Source organism: Elephas maximus, chromosome 1 (genome assembly GCF_024166365.1).
Source record: "Elephas maximus indicus isolate mEleMax1 chromosome 1, mEleMax1 primary haplotype, whole genome shotgun sequence".
Lineage (NCBI taxonomy): Eukaryota > Metazoa > Chordata > Mammalia > Proboscidea > Elephantidae > Elephas > Elephas maximus.
The window spans coordinates 123,895,011-123,909,029 of record NC_064819.1 but is presented as its reverse complement, the minus strand read 5'-3'; the positions used below and the strand labels follow the sequence as shown (position 1 = coordinate 123,909,029).

Sequence of the window (14,019 nt, the reverse complement as noted above, 5' to 3'; positions counted from 1 at the left end):
TGCTGGCTCCCACTACTTCCTCAGGTTTGATAATTTGTTAGAATGACTCACAGAACTCATAGAAAGCACTATACTTACAATTACGGTTTTATTACTGCAAAAAGGTTACAAATGAAGAGACACATATTTTGTTTTTGAGAGGTAGGAAGCTTCCATGTCCCAAAAGGGGATACACTAAGCTCCCACATGAATCAATGTCTTTCATCAACCAGGAAGCCTCTGGAGCTTCTATGTCCAAAGCCTTTATTGGGGCCTCATTACATAGTCACGATTGATTGAGTCAGCGCACCTTCCCTGAAGTCAGCTGATACCACTAGGTGGACTTTTTGGCCTGGCCAGCTTTGCCTAAGTTGTCTTATTAGTATAAACTCTCAGATGTGGTCTAGAGGCCTATAAATAGCAAAGACACCTCAATTACTCAGGAAATTCAAAAGATTTGGAGTTATCTTTCAGGAACCAAGGACAAAGACCAAATTCTTTAGGTAAAGTTAATGTAAACTGCACAGTTTTTATGTCTTCCTTAAAAAAAAAAAAAAAGAATTCTATCTAATAGATACAGTATCTATCTAAAATCTCTCTAAAGATACTAATTGGAGAGTATTTTAACATTCTCTTGTTTCCTGAATTAACTATTTTAGGCCACTGTTATCAGTTATTAATCTCTTTCACATTTCTCATTTATCTAGTCTTCCTAAATTACCCGTTTGTATATGAGGTTATATATAAGGTTAAAGTAGAGGGTCAGGGAAAAAGAGGAAGACCCTCAACAAGGTGGATTTACACAGTGGCTGCAACAAAGGGCTCAAACATAGCAAAGATTTTGAGGATGGTGCAGGACTGGCAACGTTTCTGCTATACATAAGATCTCTAGAAGTCTGAATCATCTCGAGTTTATAAGACACCTAACAACAACAACATTAAGGTTAAGACAATAGAATATCTAACTGAGGACTTCCTATTCATAGGCAGAAGGTACCAATGACAGGTTTCATCTTATGTAGAGCCAGTAGCAAGTCAGCCATTATGATTGGCTGAAATGTGGAAGGCTTTCTTCTACAATGCCAGTTCTACAATAACGATCCTAGTTTTACCAGATAGTCTATTACTATCCAAAGAATGGACTTATGTGTCACTCTATGTGAGTTAAAATTCCAGATCTAACAACAGCTCCATGAAATTGGCCATGTTATTCAACTTCTCTGTGCCCTTGTTCCTGTATCTCTAAAATGGAGATGATATTGCAATCTATAGTAAAGGGACATGTTGAAGATTAAATGCAACAACATATGTACAGGGTTTAAAAGAGTGAACTTATTATCATAACCCTAATCATCATTATATGATTGTTTCCTTTCCTAAAGCAGGCTATATTATTATTAAACCTAATGCCCACAGAGTCCCATGTGAAAATCTAAATCCAAACGTTATTTTGCTATGGTGCTGCTTTGTCACACAGTCTCTTCTCTGGCCCCTCTTTATCCTACCCCACCTCCAAGATTTTTAAAATCATTTTTACTTTCATATTTTGAGCCGATATTATATTCAGAATATTCTACACGTGGATCATCACCAATATGACATACTGATACAGTACTTGTCCTTGTCATCTTTAAAAACAACCGAAATCTACAGTGAACTATTTCACTTTTAACTTCTACTGTTTATACATTTCACTGAATTTTAAGCATGGCTTTCCTGAATTGCTGCCATATTACCCTTTTTTTCTTCAGTAAGAAGTAAAAATGTTAAACTTCACTGAAATTGCCTTTAAGAGCTTTCCAACATTTTATCTTAACAACTTGATCTAAAAAAATCTTTATTTCCAGTATAGGGCTTTTCTTACAAGTGGAAACACAGTTCAGTTTAATAGAAATTGAGTTATCTAGGTTAAGTTGTACTGGCTCTAAGCCAAAATGGACAAGCAACTCATATTTTACCTTGAGTCAGGATTTTTTCAAACTGCTTGCCTGGAAAGTCTATTTTGATCATAATATAAATCCTACCTATCATATAAGAAGGTAATGTCCTCTCTTACTTTTCCTTTTAAAAAGTATGTGCTTTTGTACCTGCAGTTCCCTCCTCCTGGACTGCTTTTCCCACCACATGTGCCCTACTCATTCTCTAGACCTATCCCACTTGCCACTCCTGGTATCGTTTCTTCAAGTGTCAGTTAGCTATACACTCCTCTTGGCTCCCCAGAACTTCATTTCTGCCCTCATCATAGTCTTTTCCACATAACTTTGCAATTTTTAAAGACCAATCCCATCCACTGGTCTGTGCCTTAGGAGTAGAAGTGGGTGTGTAGGTCCCCTCAGCATCATCTTATGATCAATGAATATCTGTTGTAAGGAGGCATTAACAAATAGATCCACTGGGGACTAGCAGCTACTTTCTTTTGCCAGCCTCTTCTCCTTTGGAAGAACCAAGGGCTGATTACACACACCCTTAGGATCCTACAGAGGCTAAACCTTAGCTCCAGAGATGGATGACTGGGCCAGGAATGAACAAGTACTTATCCCATTGGCCACTGTAATTAAGGCAGAAATAGGCATGCGACTCAGGCTGGGCCAAGAGCTCAGGAATGGGACTTTTGCAGGAAGAATTTAAGGAGGCTTTTCTCTTTTCTCTCAAATCTCTAAGTGTAAGGATGATGCAAGCCTAGAGCTTGTAATGGCCATCTTTGCCATCACGTTGGAGCATGTACCTAAGAATGAAGACAATCCAGGAAAACCCAGAATTCTGATATAATTTGAGCCCCAGGCCCAGACATGCCTGAAGTTCATTCCTGTCTTGAGTTTTTGTTTTTCTTAAACTATTTGAGTATCATTTCTGTCACAGGCAATAAAAAAAGTTCTCAATAACAGATACTCTTTCAAACAAGGACATGAATTTTTAAGACTATGGAATGAAACAACACTATTATTGACCACAGAGGAATCAGACTTATACCTTTGAATTCAGCAGCATGCAGTTGTAAAAAATAAGCTAACCTGCTATAGAATATTTTTATAAGAACAAATAAAAAATATTTCCTTCTTCTTTTTGAATTCCCCAGTCATGATTCTCCTAATAGATTAAACGTGTATGTTCATGTGCAAAAACAAATGTATTGTGATTTTCTGTATCCTAAAACTCATGAATGAAATCAAGAAAATGAAAAACTATGCAAGAAAAATCATTTTGGAGGGTAAATATTTGTTTTTGCCAAAGTTTTTCATCTGGGTATTGTACAAGAAGGAGCTGTTTCTTGCATATTTGATAACATGAAAACAAACCATTCTTACTTACTGAAACCCCAAAGCTTAAATGAACTATTGCAAACATGCTTGAACTTGAGTATGCATAAGACACATTTGTGGATAATATTTAAGGATTCAAAGGGCGTCATCTGAAAGATTCTCATTCATTAGGCTAGAGTGGGGCCCAGAAATCTAAATTTTTAACACGTACCCCAGGTTAGTATGAATTAAGCTGTTGCCTGACTGCACACTGAGAAAACCTGTTCTCTGAAGTAAAAGGGATCATAAAAGGTTATAAACCTTAGAGATGACTCTCTCCTTACAAGGTGAGAAATGAAACTAGCTTTCACAAAAGAAACTATTAGAAATAGAAAAAGGTGTTAGGACTTAGTGCATTATTTTCTTAAATTCCATAAGATAAAAGATGTGGAAGGCCTCTTTTGACCAGAAAAATATAAAGCCCCAGTTCTATTCCTTTCTCATTCAGAAACTAGTTCTCTCCCTATTTTTTACTAAATGGGGGATAAGAAATTGCTTAGAAATAATATGGCTTCCTGAACCTTTTGTCTAAAGCATAAAATTTGGCACGTTCTTAGAAACATAAAATGTTAGATTTAAGAGAAAACTTACAGGTCATTTAACCTAACCATTATCAGATGTTAGAATCTTTTCTGTATTTTTCCCTAAAAGTGGTCATTCAATCTCTGCTTGAACACTTCCAGTGACCCCGAACTCATTACTTCACAAGAAAGCATTTTTTTTTTTCTCTTGCAGTAGAAGTTTGTGTTTGTCTGTTGCTTGGTTGGTGATTGATTGGTTTTTCCCTTCCATTAGGTCAAAATCTACTTCCCAATATAGGATATTCTTAGTCTTAGGTATCAGGCTTCTTTGTTGACACAGAAAAAAATATAGTCATTCCATATGAAGACTCTGTAATTATTCAAAAAGTTATCATGACACCCCCAAGTCCTATCTTTTCCGTACTGAAAAATCATAGTTTCATCAGCTGTTTCTTTTCTGGCTCAGTTTCTAGAGATTTTCCCTACTTTATAAGTATCTGTCCATTCTTCTTCTACTTGTTCAAGTTGTCTCTTCGGTTAGAGGATATAAGGAAAGGAGTATACAGTTTACTCCAGTTCTCTATAACTAATCCACATGGATTAGGCTACTCTTAACATGCATTCTTAGCACATCAGGCTCTCAGCAAAGAATAAAGCTCCATTTAAGTAAGAGCAATAAACAAAAGGGTAGTAACTCTGCTCTTCCTTTAACTTTCAAGCTTCAGCCTGAGTGAAGACCCCAGGTCTGGAGGTCCTTTCATTTAAGTTAATGATGTGTGTGCACTTACAGGCTCCCATTGACCTAGGATTTGTCTCTTCTCAGGTTCCAATCTCCAAGTGTTTCTTTAAAAGACAGTAGCAAAGGGATTGAGTTGAGTGTTGACACACTTAATATCTGGACAAGCCCAAGTCCCATAGTCAGGGCTCATTCTTCTTGCAGTGTTGCATTTCCCTGACACTGCTGGCTAAATCACATGGCGCCTACTTGTCCTTGTCAAAGGCTCTCCAAGATGACTATGCCAGAATTGGAGGTCAGCATCCCCCAGGCTTATTTACACTTAAGACTTTCTCATTAGAAGTGGGTCACTAATTTTTATTAGATCAATTTGTCCAGGTTGATAATTTTTTTTAATACTAGAAAGAAAGCATTTTTGTGATCCACAGTTGCTGTTCAAAAACCAGGTTATTTTGCTTCTCCATCTTAATACTTTTCATGTGAAAACAAATATGACTTTTGCTGTGCTTTTCTCTTTCCCCAAGGCACAAGAGTCATAAAGAAGCTCCTGACACACTTCTATTAACACTTCATGCCTTAGATTTGCTTTACAAGCTGCAAAGCCCTTCTCTGAGCCTCAGAGTAGACCCTCAATTAGGCAATGATGATGGCATCTAATGCGGAAGTGTAGTTTGGCCTTTGCCCACCTCAAAATATTTATACAATATAAAGTGATAAGTGCCAAAAGGGAGATAAAAATGAAGTGTACTGGGAAAGTAGAAAAAGGAGAAATAGTTTCAGGACAAAATTATCAAGGAAATATTTGAGGTTGCAGAGATGGGGAAGGGCAAGACACTCCAGGCAAAGGAGACAGTATGAAAGGAAAAAAGGTGTGGGGCTCAATATGATGGCATTATTCATGAATTTAATACTGGAGATCAGAAAATGAAGTATTAGAGCTAAATTAAAATTAGGCAAGAACCATTCCACGGACCCTGAATATTTTTAAGACAATACAGTTAAAATTTTTCATCAATTATCTGTATTCTTTGTGATAAAATCAATGAGAAAATTAATGACACAAATGAACTGTTCTTTTCCAATTAATGAAAAAAAAAAACCTGTAGCAGTCAAGTCTATTCCAACTTATAGTGACCCTAGAGGACAGAGTAGAACTGTCCTATAGGGTTTCTAAGGAGCCCCCGGTGGATTTGAACTGCCAACCTTTTGGTTAGCAGCCAAACTCTTAACTACTATACCACCAGGGTTTCCTTTTCAGCTAAAGAAGCATAAGAAGGAAAACACTACTGCACAACTTTTAGGACACTTGTAATGCTACCACTAATTTGCTTTTACTAAAATTGACCGATTTTGACTAGACTGATAAGGTATAATGCAGAAGAAATGTAAAACTACCAAGCACAAATTATATGACTCCAATAAAGTTTACAAGCCTAGGTTTATGGCTTAATAACTAACATTTCTCAAATTTTATTTTACATGGAAAACTCTTCAGAATACTACATGGATAATCATTATCGCCACTTACTACACTGCTGAGTTAGAATCCAACCTATGCCTGCATTTATATGTATATATGTGTATGAGCACATAAAATATATATATATAATATTGTTTGACTAACTGGTAAAGCATGCTAATGCTTAGAGGAGTAATTACACACTAGACACTGATTGTTTAGGATTTACTGATCCAAAAATAACTACCTTTTCTCACCACAAACTTCATTGAAAATTGTTTGCATTATATTAGATCTTGGTTGCAGCAATGGATAAAAATCACAAACTTGTTTTATTCTTGTGCTTTGCCATCTACTCTTTACTTTGGTCACAAAATTTAGGGTTTCTCTAAACTAAGGTTGTGGGCTGGAAAAAATGGTAAGAGTTAATAATTATTGAGGATTGACTGTGTACCAAGTATTGTTCAAGGTACTTTATATATCTTTACTCATTTAGTTCTCCAAATGGTCCCTCAAGATAGGTACCCTTACTAACCCCATTTTTTAGGAAACTAAGGTATAGAGCTATTAATTTGCCCAAGGTCATCTAGCTAGTGACACGGAGTTTGGCTCCATAATCTTAACTACTACACTTCTCTGCTGCTATATGTATGTATCCGTATGTACAAAGTAGTAACATATATTAGGATTAGCAACTATAATCAATGGTAAAAGTCTGTCAGAAAGATGGTTCAAAAGAGAAGTCATAATAAAGGGGAGAAGTTTTAGAATGAATTATATTTGCAAGGAGCACACGACTGAGTTCATCATCACATAGGGATTTCTAAAACAACCTCTTTCATGTTTTTATTGCTAGCAACTAACACACAGCTTAAGCATATAGTTGGCATTCAGAAAATATATGCTGAATAAATGAATGATAAAGAAATCAGGTTTGAGGTGGGGCCAAGATAGCTGAGAAGACAGACGCTTCTGCTGGTCCCTCTTACAACAAAGACCCCCAAAATAAGTGAATTGATTATATATATGACAAGCTAGGGGTCCTGAATATCAAAGGCAAAGTTAAGAAATCAGACTGAGCAGCAGGAGGAGAAAGAGATGGTTCAGGAGCCACAAGGAGTTGCCAGACCTGACTTGGTGGGAACTGGTGCCCCGCAGGCCCAAACCTCTGCTGCAACTGCAGCAGGGCTAGCAGTAGTGATTGGGATGTGTTTTTCATGGAGGGAGAGAGCAAGCGGCACAAAGTCTACTTATGACTCCAGAATCAGCAAAGAATAGCACTCTCAGTAAAAGATAAGTACTTGTGTCTAATTTTCCATGTGGAACAAAAAGCACCCCTTTCAGAAGAACTCTCTCCCATTTATCTGATCCCTCCTCCCTCTGCTCCAGCCCCCAAGCCAGCTTCAGTGCTGGGCACTTTCCCTTGGCCTGAGATAAGTCCTACAACAAACCCTGAGCTATTTTCCCAGCCTTGGAGAAGGACTAAATTAACAAATGGGGAGAAAATAATCTGCCAGCTCCCCTAATCTTGGAACTCAGGGAAGAAGCAGCTCCTTTGCCTGGGCACAGGCACAGGAAGTCTATGGTCTTTGAATGTCTTTCACCCCGGCACAGATCTGTTTGAGCCCATTTCAACATTCATTGGCAGAGTTCAGCGGTGTATGTGCCTAAGGTCTGACTTCAACTGTTTCAGCTGTGTGGTGGAGAGGCAGGTTTTTGATGTTTGACACCATTCTGCCTATTAAGCATGGTCCTCACCTAACCACATCGGGGGCCTGAGGACTGGTGGCTCCACCCACACCACCAAGCGACCCGTGACAGGGATCTAAGGATAAGTGGTGCCTCCCAGTCCTTACAGACAAAAGCATTGGCTGCTCATGGTCCAGCTGCAGACCCCACCCACCTGTGTGCTCTAGGGAACAGAGATATGCTTACCTCACAGACACTAGGAGGATGGTTGTCAGCCCCCGCCTTGCTCAGTGTGTGACCCCCTGCTACAGCCAGATACCTGTGCCTGTGCCAATCACCCCCACTCCTTTAAGATTGTAGGTGAGAGCCTGTGCCACACAATTGATGAGCAACTACCTGGACACCTGACCTGAATCCACACAAGAAAAGTGAATGGACTCCTGGGTTCATATACCTGGTAACAGCTCTAGCCATCTGGTAACAGGACGTTAGAGCTTCAAAGGTGCCAATAATCAAACTAGCTCACTTGAACAACCTATTTGGGAATACCAAAAAAAGCAAGAAGCTAGGGCACAGTAAGCAAACATAAATTAATACAATAACTTACAGATGGCTTGGAGACAACAGCCAACATCAAATCACATAAAGTAGCAGACTGTGATTGCTCCAACAAGATCCCAAAATAAAGAATCAAGGAATCTTCTGGACGAAGAGATATTCCTGGAATTACCAGACATAAAATACAAAAGATTAATATACAGAACTCTTCAAGCGATCAGAAAGGAGATCAGGCAAAACACAGAACAAGCCAAAAAACACAGATTAAGGAGTGGAGGAAATTAAGAAGGTTATTCAAGAGCATAATGAAAAATTTAATAGGTTGAAAGAATCCATAGAGAGACAGCAATCAGAAATTCAGAAGATTAACAATAAAATTTCAGAATTAGACAACTCAATAGAAAGAGGTGTAGAACTGAGGAAATGGAAGTCAGAATTACTGAGATTTAAATTAAAACACTTGGCACCAGTGTATTCTAAGAAAAATCAGATAAAAGAATTTTTTAAGATGAAGAAACTCTAAGAATCATATGGGACTCTATCAAGAGGAATAACATACTAGTGACTGAAGTACCAGAATAGGGAAGGAGAACAGAAAATACAGAGAGAATTGTTGAAGATTTATTGGCAGAAAACTTCCCTGATATCATGAAAGATGAGAAGATATCTATCCAAGATGCTCATCGAACCCCAAACAAGGTATATCCCAAAAGAAAGTCACCAAGACATATTATAACAAAACCTGCCAAAACCAAAGATAAAGAGAAAATTTTAATAGCAGCTAAAGATAAACGAAAAGTCACCTACAAAGGAGAGTCGATAGGAATAAGCTTGGATTACTCAGCAGAAACCTTACAGGCAAGAAGGCAATGAGATGACATATATAAAATCTTGAAGGAAAAAAAAACTGCCAGCCAAGAATTATACATCCAGCAAAACTTCTATCAAATATGAAGGCAAAATTAGGACATTTCCAGATAAACAGAAGTTTAGGGAATTTGCAAAAACCAAACCAAAACTACAAGAAATACTAAAGGGAGTTCCCTGGTTAGAAAATCAATAACATCAAATAACAACGCAAGACTAGAACACATGACAGAGCAGCTAGATATCATCCCAGATAGGGAAATCACAAAAATAAATCAAGATAAAAAAAAATTAAAACAAGGAAACAGTGATGTCATTATGTAAAAGATGACAACATTAAATAAAGACAGATTAAAAAATATATTAATAGGTCTTTCATGTGGAGAGAAAATCAAGGTGATGTAAAGAGATAAAAGTTTGCTTTAAACTTAGAAAAATAGGGGTAAATATTAAGGTGACCACAAAGGAGACTAATAATTCTACACATCAAAATAAAATACAAGAACAACATAAAGACTCAGCAAAAAAAAAAAAAAAATCAACAACAATGAAAAAGAAGACAATACAATTTATAGAGAAAAACTACTTGGCACAAAAAATTAAGCAGAAAAAAGAAACTGTCAACAATGCACAAAAAAATACATCAAAATTACAGCACTAAATTCATACCTATCCATAATTACACTGAATGTAAATGGACTGAATGCACCAATAAAGAGACAGAGAGTGGCAGGATGGATTAAAAAAAAATATGATCTTTCTATATGTTGTCTACAAGAGACACACCTTAGACTTGAAGACAAAAACAAGCTAAAACAAACAAAGAAAAAAATATATCAAGCAAACAACAATCAAAAAAGAGCAGAAGTGGCAATACTAATTTCTGACAAATTAGACTTTAATGTTAAATCCACCACAAAGGATAAGAAAGGACAGTATTTATGATTAAAGGGTTAATACACCAGGAGGATATAACCATAGTAAATATTTATGCACCCAACGACAGGGCTTCAGGATACATAAAACAAACTCTAACAACACTGAAAAACAAAACAGACAGCACCATAATAATGGTAGGAGACTTCAACACACCACTTTTGTGAAGGATAGAACATCCAGAAAGAAGCTCAATAAAGACACGGAAGATCAAAATGTCACAATCAACCAACTTGACCTCATAGACATGTACAGAACACTCCACCCAACAGCAACCAACTATGCTTTCTTTTCCAACATGCATAGAACATTCTCTAGAATAGAACACATATTAGGTCATAAAGCAAGCCTTAATAGAATCTAAAACATCAAAATATTACAAAGCATCTCCTCTGACCATGAAAGTAGAAATCAATAACTGAAAAAGCAGGGAAAAGAAATTAAACACTTGGAAATTGAAGAACATCTTGCTCAAAAACTACTGGGTTATAGAAGACATTAAGGACAGAATAAAGAAATTCATAGAATCCAATGAGAATGAAAACACTTTATATCAGAACCTTTAGGACACAGTTAAAGCAGTGCTCAGAGGTTGATTTATAGCAATAAATGCACACATACAAAAAGAAGAAAGGGCCCAAATAAAAAAATTATCCCTACAACTTGAACAAATAGAGAGCAACAAAAGAAACCCTCAGGCACCAGAAGAAAACAAAAAATAAAAATTTAGAGCAGAATTAAATGAAATGGAGAACAGAAAAACAATTGAAGGAGATATCAAGATCAAAAACTGGTTCTTTGAAAAAGATCAACAAAATTGGTAAACCACTGGCCAAACTGACAAAAGAAAAACAGGAGAGGAAGCAAATAACCTGAATAAGAAATGAGATGGGAAATATTACAACAGACCCAACTGAAATTAAAAGAATCATATCAGATTACTATGAAAAATTGTACTCTAACAAATTCAAAAACCTAGAGGAAATGGACAAATTTCTGGAAACACACTACCTACCTAAACTAACACAAACAGAGGTAGAACAACTAAATAAACCCATAACAAAGGAAGAGATTAAAAAGATAATTTAAAAACTCCCAAAAAAAAGAGCCCTGGCCCTGATGGCTTCACAGGAAAATTCTACCAAAATTTCAGAGAAGAGTTAACACCACTACTACTAAAGGTATTTCAGAGCATAGAAAAGGATGGTATACTCTCAAACTCATTCTACGAAGCCAGCATATCCCTGATACCAAAACCAGGTAAAGATACCACAAAAAAAGAAAATTACAGAACTATGTCCCTCATGAACTTAGACGCAAAAATCCATAACAAACTTCTAGCCAATAGAATTCAACAACATATCAAAAAAATAATTCACCATGACCAAGCGGGATTCATACCAGGTATGCAGGGGTGGTTTAACTTTAGAAAAGCAATCAATGTAATCCATCACATAAATAAAACAAAAGAGAAGAACCACAGGATCTTATCAATTGATGCAGAAAAGGCGTATGACAAAGTCCAACACCCATTCATGATAAAAACTCTCAGAAAAATAGGAATAGAAGGAAAATTTCTCAATATACTGAAGGGCATTTACAAAAAGCCAACAGCCAACATCATCCTAAATGGAGAGAGTCTGGCCCTTGAAAACAGGAACCAGACAAGGATGCCCTTTATCACCACTCTTATTCAACACTGTGCTGGAGGTCCTAGCCAGAGCACTTAGGCTAAATAAAGAAGTAAAGGGCAACCAAATTGGTAAAGAAGAAGTAAAAATATATCTATCTGCAAATGACATAACCTTATACACAGAAAACCCTAAAGAATCCTCAAGAAAACTACTGAAACTAGTAGAAGAGTTCAGCAGGGTATCAGGATACAAGATAAACATACAGGCAGTTCCCAGGGCCAGCTCTCTGGCCTGAGACATGGCCCGGAGGCTCAGCCCATTAGGCCATCCTCACTCTGACACAGTCACTATGCCCAAGAGAAGGAAGTGACTCAAGTTTCAGGCCCACGATGTCTGCTCCAGTCGAGTGACCTTGGCAGATTTTGCCAACTCCGGATCAGCCTTCGTGAAGTCTGGATGGGACAAGAAAGCCATCCTAAATGCTGTTCAGCAAGAAGTACAATCTATTTGTGGCTTGGAAGCCTCCCAGTTTCTTCCACAGGAAGCTCTCTCTGGGGCTGGTGAGCCCTATGACATCATCGATAGCAGTGTTGAGATGGATGCCCAAGAGGAAAGCATTTATGCCAGAACCGTTTCCAGAAAAAAGAAAAGCAAGAAACACAAAGAAGACCTGGACAGGGCTGGAGGAGAAGAGTATCCCATGGATATTTGGCTCTTGCTGGCCTCCTATATCCATCCTGAGGACATTGTGAATTTTCCCCTGATTCATAAGAATGCCTGGACTGTCACTTGCACTGCTGCCTTTTGGACCAGGTCGTACTGAAGGCACTACATGCTGGATGCCTCTCTGCCTCTGCACCTGCGACCAGAGTCAACGGGGAAGCTGCGCTGTCTCCCGGCGTGTGTGATCCAATACTTTACCATATTCGTAAGCCATTTGCTGCTCGAATCTCCAAGAATCCAGCCCTTGCAGAAAAGACTCCTGGTGCACTAAAGAATTCCAAATGCTTTTCTGGTGCAGAAAGTTTTCTCGTGCAGAAAGGTTGCTGGGAATAGACAGGAACCAGCGTGGGAATTCAACTTCTAGTTCAAAAAACAGTGCCCTCGGTTAAAGAGCAAGTGTATGGGAGGTTTGCAGCTCCCCATTCAATACGAAGATGTTCATAACAACCCAGACCAGGACTGCTGCCTACTGCAGGACACTACCTTCAATTTCATCTTTTTCCCAATTGTCGTGGGAATGATATTTACCCTGTTTACTATAAATGTGAGCATGAACATGTGGCACCACCATGTGAGACTGGTGTTCCAGAATTTTCCTATCCATGGTGGCCGGAAACTGCACAGTGAATAGGACATGCGAGTCATCCTTGACCCAGTGCACAGTGTCCGGCTCTTTGGCTTATGGCACCTTGAGTATCCCCTCTCCCTGAGAGCCTAGTTACTGCTCCCTGGGGGTTGCCCTGAGCTAGGCCAGCCCATTAGGAAGCAGATTCCAGTTTGGCAGCTAGATTATGTACCTGGTTAGTGGTGCATATGTTCTTCAGTTTCCAGGGGCTTCTGTTACGGGAGGGAGAGGGGTCAAATCAAGAGGAAAACCAACTCTGACTTATAAACATATTTTCATGTAAAATTTGCATTTGAGAGGAGAAATCTGGCCCTATTTTTTGCATTAAAACCCCATTTGGTGCTATCGAGTTTGTTGTTCTTTATTCTTTTATCCCAGCGAAAATAGATGGTCTTGCTCTAGGGAAAAATTAAATTCTTAACTCCAAACAAGGAAGTTTCAGCATTCCCTTATGGGTCCAAGGAACATGAGGGGCCTGAAGTTATTGCTATGGTTGCTTCCAATTTAGCTGCCCCTCAAACCCAAGTGAATACTTGCTCTTCTCCCTATACCCTTCTCTAGAAATAAAGTAGGTGACAGGGTTTTCAGTCTTAAAAAAGATAAACATACAAAAATCAGTTGGATTCCTCTACACCAACAAAGAGAACATCAAAGAGGAAATCACCAAATCAATACCATTTACAATAACCCCAAGAAGATAAAATACTTAGGAATAAATCTAATCAGAGAGGTAAAAGAACTATACAAAGCAAACTGTAAGGCACTACTGCAAGAAACCAAAAGAAACTACATAAGTTGAAAAACATACCTTGCTCATGGATAGGAAGACTCAACAATGTAAAAATGTCTATTCTACCCAAAGCAATCTATAGACACAATGCAATCTAAATCCAAATACGAATGGCATTTTTTAATGATATGGAGAAACAAATCACCAAATTCATATGGAAGAGGCCTCAGATAAGTAAGCATTACTGAAAAAGAAGAACAAAG

At 37.9% G+C, this 14,019-nt stretch overlaps 1 pseudogene; it reads left to right on the top strand.

Moving 5' to 3' along the window:
• The first annotated feature begins 11,976 nt into the window (after positions 1-11,976).
• LOC126082392 (transmembrane protein 183A-like) lies at positions 11,977-13,119 on the top strand (annotated as a pseudogene).
• Positions 13,120-14,019: the final 900 nt, after the last annotated feature.